This window comes from Schistocerca gregaria, chromosome X (assembly GCF_023897955.1).
Source record: "Schistocerca gregaria isolate iqSchGreg1 chromosome X, iqSchGreg1.2, whole genome shotgun sequence".
Taxonomy (NCBI): Eukaryota; Metazoa; Arthropoda; class Insecta; order Orthoptera; family Acrididae; genus Schistocerca; species Schistocerca gregaria.
Window position 1 is genome coordinate 284,833,570 of NC_064931.1, and position 8,923 is coordinate 284,842,492.

Here is an 8,923-nt window from a genome sequence, read left to right on the forward strand (position 1 = left end):
AACAATTGGACTATCACATTTTCCACTGTTTTTCAGTTCACGAATGACACTTACAGAAAACATGTCAGAGATGTAGTACGGTTTCAAAGATATTCTATCGCTGTCAGTTTCAGAGATATTACATTTCTGTTAGGTTGTGAGAAAGAAGTAACGATTTGAAAGCAACCATTTGTCCATAGTGCTGTGTTCAAAAATATTTTTATAAAACTGCTGAAAATTTCTGATTAAGATAAGAATCTTCGTTTACTTCATTGATAATGCCGTTAGATACTTTCACAGAGTGTAAATAAGATTCAGTTTCTTCCAAAATATGACGATTCCTTTTGTTATTTACCGGGGCAAAATTTTCCACTTTTTATCTGTGCCATTCACAGCAAGTCCACAGGTATATATGGAGTTAGATTTTGGCGACCTAGGAATATGGTTCAGGCGAAATGCATTCATACGCTCTTTCACACGTACGTGGAAGTTGTTGACTGTCTGACCAATGTTGTATGACTGACAGCTTTAAAAATATACTCTTTATCGATTGGTAAATCACCTCTTTTAATGTAAACTTATGCAGCTGGTGTCACTGAATATCTGTCTTGAGAAACGTCTTTCGAACGTATTACGTAATGGTGTTCCGCGAATTAACAAAGTCGAATCAAAGATACAACGAATATCGACTATCACATATCTACGCACGCAGTAACTCAGCCCGAACAAGACACGATAAGCAGAATTTGGACAAAGAGAAATGCTTATTTTGTCTGCAATATTCATATGAATTACTATGAGTGAGGAGGTCATAAGCTTTCTGAAACTTTTATCAAAAAAGCATAACGTATCGAAACACAATTACTGTCAAAAGGCTAACAAGAACCAATAACAAACGATCTTCATAAGCAAAGCGAACCAACGGTCTAGCCGCAGTGATAACACCAGTTTCCGTCAGCTCATCGAAGTTGAGCGCTGTCGGGCTAGGATGGGTGACCGTTCGGTCATCCGAGCGCTGCTAGCAAGCGCGGTACACTCAGCCCTTGTGAGGTAAACTGAGGAGATACTTGATTGAGAAGTAGCGGCTCCGGTCACGAAAGCTGACAACGGCCGAGATAGCGGTGTGCTGACAACACGTTCCTCCGTATCCTTATTCAGTGACGCCTATAAGCTGAGGATGACAGTGCCGTTAGGGTCTTTCGAGGCCAGTGCGGACGGAGTTTTATAAGCAAAGGAAATAGTGCAATAATGTAAAAATGTCTATAAACAAAGGAGAGTCCGAAATTCGGAAAGCAATTTGAGTCAGACGGTTGTGGTGTGCATTATACTGTACTCAAATTCACGTACAGAGGGTCTCCCTAAAGCGTACTGTTCTGTAACTAACCATATTTTTATTATCTATAGCTCTCAATCATTTCTTTCATTTTTCTTCTTTTACCGCTTTGATGATTATGTGAAATGTCGTTATGAGGAAACGGAGTGATCGCTTTATCGTCTAGACAGTTGCGTGGGGTTTTAAGGGTGATTACCGGGATTTGTTTGTTGGTTTGTCAACATACTTCTCGGAATACCAATTTTGGAAAGAGGAAAGCGGAAAAAGTCGAGCAATCCCTGATAGTGACCGTAGAGACATCCTCACAAATCGAGATTGTGCTATCTGCATAAGAAATCTGTACCTCTACGCTTCGAATAAGGTATTTGAATTCTCCGTCGTGTTTGTACGTTTGCTGTAAGCCAAATGTAATATGTTGGTGAAGTAATGCCCCGAAGGTGCTATTAGACCTTTGTTGTGTGTCGTGGAACTGCTTCCTGCACTGAAGCTGACCTGACACCAAATATGCCACGAAGTGCCATTTCAAGGTTTTGATGAGGCATTAGAAAAGTTCGGCTTAGACCAATGTAATTTCGACCTAGCAGACATAGCCATCATCAGGTACAACGCCTGGCCGTAACTGCTAAAACCAAATCAAACGGGAGCTACCAGACTTTTTCTCCACAAGTTACAGTTGCCTCTTCAGTTCCATTTTCCCAGCTAACTGCTTAGCGAAAGTTCAGAGAGGTTTGCCTGTATGATAAACATAGGGCAATATGTACAGTTTACAGGAGCTCAGACTGAAGCCTATATTGTCGATTCAGCAAGATCGATACTGCAGTATGAGCGAAGACGGGATTTGGATGTCACAGATGAATATAGTTGTCTTCACAAGCCTCAACGTTTAAAAGAAATAACATAGACAGTTCTGTTACAGAATTTCCGTGGAAGGAGATCGGTTTGGCAGAGAGGGCTTCTAGAATGAGGAGGGATCAAACTGGATGGGGTTAAGAATCTGTACTGTCTCATACGAGAATATTGTTAAGAATGTGTGGTGTGATAAAGGGCAACAGTGCACTCGAGTAACTGGTTTGTTACAGCAAAGAAAATTTTCGGCTGCGTGACATTTTTTGTAAAAGATTAAAACTGCAGCTCTAGGCAGGACAGAAAATAGTGAAATTTTATTTATAGTGATTATACAGTACAGTGGAAGAATTAAATTTGTAGGTGATATCGTGGGAATTGAGTACGCTGAGCTGCCCCCTCCCTCCCCCCCCCCCCCCCCCCCCAATCCCTTTCTGCAAACGATGTCCTCTAAAGCGGCTAGGCACAACCTCGATGTGAGCGCAGATACTAAAACATTATACCATGCTGCTTCAACTCCATATCAGAGCACATCAGTTGTAGAGGATCGTGAGTGATGGCGCGTCCGTGTCTTGGCAACCCATGGCCTTGTGTTTACAGTGCGTGAGAGAATTGGAGAAAGTATTGGCCAGGCCAACAGTCGGAAACCCTCCGAATGGAGGTGCGTCAGGGCAGCACGGACAATATGCGGTCTTGCGTTATCTTTTGAAAGATAACGTCACAGACACCTTAAAGACAGGGCATAGCCACAGGCCTTAATGATGTCAGAACTGAGACGGCTGCTATCCAAATTAGCGACTTTGCGAACCAGGGGTAAACACATGTACTCAGCGGCACAGTAACGTCAGTTGCTGAGCCCGTGCGACGACGACGAATACGATCTAGCAACATTCGTTTTCCTCGGAGCCTCCACACAATGTTATGCCCATCGAAGTGCTGCACGCGGGACCGTGACTCGTCTGAAAAGAACTCGGAGTGCCATTCCAGGGTCCATTGTTGTTGGGCGCACCACTGTCAGCACGTCTCTGCTGCCGCATCTAGGCAAGCCGCAACAATGATGCTCTATACGCTGTAGCTCTGATCCTGTGGATACTTATCTTGTAGCAAGAATGACAAAGGTGCGTGACGTAGCTATATGATCCTGCACGCTCAAGCCTACAATATGTCTGTCTTTCGAGCGCTGTGGGCGAAGGGACACGAGATCTTCCATGATGATGTATATGACCCTCTTAAGACCATCGATTCCATATTTGCATGATAGTTATGAACTCGCAATCTCGATAGCGAACGATGTCGCCGCTGTCGAACTCCGACATGTACTGGTAGACTTTTGTATTTCTTACACGAGGTATAACACGATCTTCTCACAACCAACCAACAATCATATGAGATTTAAGAGTGAGAAACCCGCTGTGTAATCTTCCTGTAGACACAAAATGTAGATGGCGTTACTCCTGCCTGCTTTGTAGGGGTGCACTGAAATGCTAATCGTTTTCATGTCCAACTATATAGTACACTTCATCCCTATTCACTATGAGCTTATTTCGGCATACTGCCATCATCAGGGGCTCTGTAAATACATAAGTAAGCGATGGTCTTAATATAATGGTCTGTAACTATGATCAGAAAAGTTATAATACATCGTTATGTGTTTCAACCTTACATGTAATATCGTTACTGTCATGTCCTGGCTTTTTTAGAATTATTAGTTTCTCCTTAGATGTAGATTGCAGATGTATATTTGATTTTAGTTGGTTACCATGTATGCTAATTTTCTGACAACTTGGATGGCAATAGATGAGCGATATTACATGTTTGCATAGCTACCATTATAAATAAGTTATGTGTGGAAATTCCAGACAAAAGCATAATAGAACCAAACCTATAACAATAATAAAAAACAACTGCATTTCAACACATGTCTTATTTATAATGGTAATAAACATGTACTATTGCTGATCTACTGTCATTCGAGCTGTCAGAAAAATAGCATACGTGGAAACCGACTAAAATCAGACATATATCTCCAGTGTTCATCTAAGGACAAAGTAATAATTCTAAAAAAGACAGGATATGACAGCAACGATATTACATATACGGTGAAAAAACTTAACGATGTAATATAACTTTTCTGATCGTAGTTACAGACCATTATATTAAGAGCATCGCTTATTTATGTATTTACAGAGCACCTGATGAAGGAAATATCGCCGAAATGGGCTCATCGTGAATGACTTATAAAATATAAGATAAAAACAATTTACAAAACAGTGTAGCTACCTGATATTCGTAATAATCATTATATCTACGTGTTTAAGACTTTCTGTTTCATCCCGATGATCTCCGATTCTCTCTTCCCCATATCAGGATATACTCTTATTGCGTACTGCCTCCGTGTTTGTATCAGTGCTGCATTCAAAATGTCTTGTGATGAAGCTTTAGCTTCTTCTGTAAGACTATATAAATTCTTTTCACAGACTGTGCACTCATTCCTTTATTAATTTTGAAATTTCGGCATCTGCGTGGACACAGTGAAGGCTCTCAGGTGATGCTTTACATTCACGTGTAAACTTAGTCATAACAACCATTTCGGTGGTGAAGCTGGAAATGAAGATTGGATGGCATCATTTTTGCGATTTAAGCTCTCTTTCGTGTCATCTCGTGCCATAAATAACTAGTCCTTACTGTCACTGCGGAAGAAATAAGAAGTTGTTGCCAACTGTAAAGTTCCTGTGTACCGCGTTGGTGCTGAAGTTCGGCGGCAGGGAGACACAGGAAGTTACGACAGCTATTGTGACGGAAACTAATGTTGCAACAGCGCCCGCCCTCTCGATCGTTGGCACATAGGGACAGCTGCTGTCAGTGGGACGGCGCTTGCAACGTACTGCTCTCGCCATTCTTGCATATTCTCAGAAGACGAATGTCGCTTTTAAGGCCGTCAAAATCATCGAAACGGTTTAGACATGCTGCATAGTATTTTCTGGATAAGAATCTAGACGCCTTGAATGTCTGTTAATAAGTCGTGATTTGACTTGTTAAAAAACGCTCGTCTGCACGAGAAAAAGAGCTAGCCTAATGAAAGTCGCTACAAACTCTTGCATGTCGCGATCTTCGCCTCGCCTTTCACATCTGTCTACCCTCCCTCACAAGCACTATTCATTAGCTAACTATGATCTCACCAGCCCATATGTTCTAGAACACCTCTGGGAGTACTGTACAACCGCAAAATTGAGCAGCAAGTGGGATGAAATAGATTTCGGCTAATGTACGAGGTTAACAGAGAGAAAATTGTGATACATGTGGGGCTAAGTGTATAAAATCGTAACAGACTCCAGTACTAATGCAAAGACCTAAGACAGAAAGAACTGTTACGGTAATGAAAGTGCTACCGCCACGAAGCAGCCAAAGAGAAGTTGCACTAGGGTAGAAATTCCACGTCATTACTACCGTCAAGCATATAGGAGGAAATTATAATGTAACAGAAGATCTAAGTGCTCTACTTAAGGAATTTGCAACGTAACATTAAATAGTAATAGAGTGTGGGGAGGCTAATATTATGAACGGGCACAGTGTGGATAATACAGTTGATCTCGTTGTTCCTAATGCGTCAAATTAAAGCTGTTTGTCTGACCCGACAAGAAAATCAGGGCCATTATAAGGAAAGAGGCAGAGAGAAATTTTTTCACAAATGTAGATGGTGTTTGCACATGATTTCTTGACTTTATACATCAATATGTACATTGGAGTGGTACCAGATTTATGATTAGCTTTGTATAAACTAATTTGGGAGAGTATGCTAAGAAAGGAGAAGTTACGACCTCTGCCGCATTCTTTCAGTGAAAATTTGTTCCAAGGCTGGGAGTCGAACCCAGACCTCCTGCTTACCAAGCAGATGCGTTAACCATCTACGCCACCTTTTCTTTGCTCAAGTTCTAGGTTTTTATTTTAAGGATGAATCAGTTTCTTACAATGTCTACACACATTACACGACAGAACAGATCTGAGGATTCATTGTCATTAAGCATCTTAGAAATACAATGTTGAACTATATTTAAGTTGGTAACAGAGGAAGAACATGCAGTATGACACGATTAATAAATAACACGAGTTAAACACTAAAAATTTCAGCTGCAATTTACGAATTCCCAAACTGAAGGTCTTTCACATATCTAAACATTAAAAAAAATTTCAGAAATCTTCTTGATCTAAATTTGACATTCAGTATTAACATAAACAAAAATCAGATTCAGTACTCCTGGGAAATTTGGGTCTCCGATGATTTACCCGGTTTTCCTGCTGCCGGTGCTTGTCCTGTCTTTTTAGGCAAAAGAACTACTTGAATGTTAGGTAAAACCCCTTCTTGTGCATTGGTGACAGCCGAGACAACAGTTTATTCAATTCTTCTTCATTTCTGATCGCCAACTGCAGATGGTTTGGAATCAACCATAAACATCAGTAGAAGGAATAGAAACAAATTATCTCCTAAATGATAGCAGAACAGATCTGTCATCATGTTAAAAGTTGATTCTAGTGCCTGGCAGCAGCGGGATAATACTAAGATCTATAGATTGCTTCCTCTTTGGATAAAGCCACAAGGCCATAGAGGTAAAGGATGAGGATTTCACTACCCCAAATTAAAAAAAAAGAGAGACTCAAGTGATCTCTATACAGATTTCTTGAGGCAAAATCTTCTGATGATTCAAGAAAATAAGAAAAAATAAAAATATTAATAGCTAGTGAGTTGCCATCTTTTTATCTTTAGGCAAACATTCATTTGTAAGTATATGAAATGTCGCTCTACCTACAAAAAATGAAAGGGTAATAGAATTATTCCGCACTGAACGCAATGGTGGGGTAGTCACAATATATGTAAGCAATGAAATCAAGCAGTGCACCGTATAGGTAATAGAAAACCATTCCGTGTGAGGGAGAGAGTATGTTCCACTACGTCTTACTAATCTAGTAGCTGTCCACCATATTATCACCAAATTAGTAGTACCTGTGCATAAAGCTATTACGGGAGGCCCATAAGTCGTTGTGATCTAAACAAAAATTACGAGAGTTTCCAGAAATCACTACAAGGAGTCGCCTTCTGTTTTATTCTTCAGTTATCATTACCAGTTTCGAACCGCCTAGCGATTCATCAACAGATGCTACATATTTATTGCATGTTTGCATCATTGTAGGGTCATGTAGAGTTGTTAATTTCTCTACATGACCATCTGATGATGAACTGCAAGGCGATTAGAAACCGGTAACGGAAAATAAAAACTGAAGAATAAAACAAAAGGAGAATGGTTGCAGCAATTACTGGAAACCTTTATTCTCCACAGTCGTAGAGTTCCACATCCACAACGGATGAATTCTTTATAAATTCTAAGGTTGCTGGAAGATAACTGCTATACAACAAGTTTCAGTGGTCTGACAGACATTTACAATATTATGTTATTCGTAGGAAGCCCAAAAACGTGTAACCAAATGGCACAGTCTTTAAAATGTCAGGTAAATATTGAGATACCTCACAGAAGGCCATATATGTAGATGATAAATACAGTAAGTCCAAATCCATATGGTCGAATAGTTGGGAAAGCAGAAGTAAAAGGGAGCTTAGAAAAGATGTTTGTTGAGGTAAAAGAAAATAAAACCAAAAAAATTTAAGGATGTTAGAAAGTTTACTATAAGGCGGAATACTGGAGGGAAGTAATTCATCTAAAACCATAGAATATTAATGAAATGGCTTCTGCTCAATACCAGACTACAAAATAAAACCTTTTTGCCTTATGGTACACAGAAATGTAAATACAGATAAGAGTAAGAAATTAGCCATAACTAAGGTTACGAAGGTACGGAATAACTATAAACGGCATACGCTACCTGATCAAAAGTATCTGGACCTATTATTGGCCAATAGTACCCGGTGTGTCCACTTTTCACCTTTATGATGGCTTGAATTCTGACGAGGGAACATTCATTGAAGTGTCTGAATGTCTGTTCCCCATTCTACCTCAAGAGCCGAAACTAGAGAAACTAGAGAAAGTGCCTCGTTCCAGAGGTGTTGCACTGGGTTCACGTCGGGACTCTGGGCAGGCCAGTCCATTTCAGGAATGTCATTGTCCACGAACCATTGCCTCAATGTCGCAATGATCGACGGTCCCTCTCCGTCAGTAAATGAGGTTTGCCTGGCTTTGTTTTACCTGTGGAGGTTCATTCGCAATCTCAGTCCCCAATCACATCACCAACAGGCGGCTTGGGCAACTTCAGAAAGGTTCGGATGATCCTCACGGATTTGTTACTCAGGTAACATTCCATGACTGGTATACATTCGAAGTCAGTGCAGTGTACCGGTCAACCCATTCTACGGCTACTGGTTCTTTACTGACACTCTCAGCCTCGCTTTTCACTGGCGTGTTCGCCTCTCGTGACATCTGATGGTTAGTTACGCGTTACCGGGTTACTTTTGATCAGATAGTGTAAAAGAGATAGGGAAGGAATGAAGGAGCTGGCTGGGGTCAGCAGATTCTTTAAACGCCATTATGCCGCTCAGAGTGGCCGCGCGGTTTGAGGTGTCTTGTCACGGACTGCGCGGCCCCTCCCACCGGATATTTTAGTCCTCCCTCGGGCATGGGTGTGTGTGTTGTTCTTAGCATAAGTTAGTTTAAGTAGTGTGTAAGTTTAGGGACTGATGACCTAATCAGTTTGTCCCTTCGGAATTCACACACATTTGAACATGTGAAACGTCATTATGTTAAGGGAATGGAAACACGCGTA

General features: G+C 40.8%; 1 non-coding gene across 1 annotated transcript; it reads right to left on the reverse strand.

The window, feature by feature from the left end:
• Positions 1-5,992: 5,992 nt before the first annotated feature.
• Positions 5,993-6,075, reverse strand: Trnat-ggu (transfer RNA threonine (anticodon GGU)). The gene has a single exon. It is a non-coding gene; the product is annotated as a tRNA-Thr (tRNA).
• Positions 6,076-8,923: the final 2,848 nt, after the last annotated feature.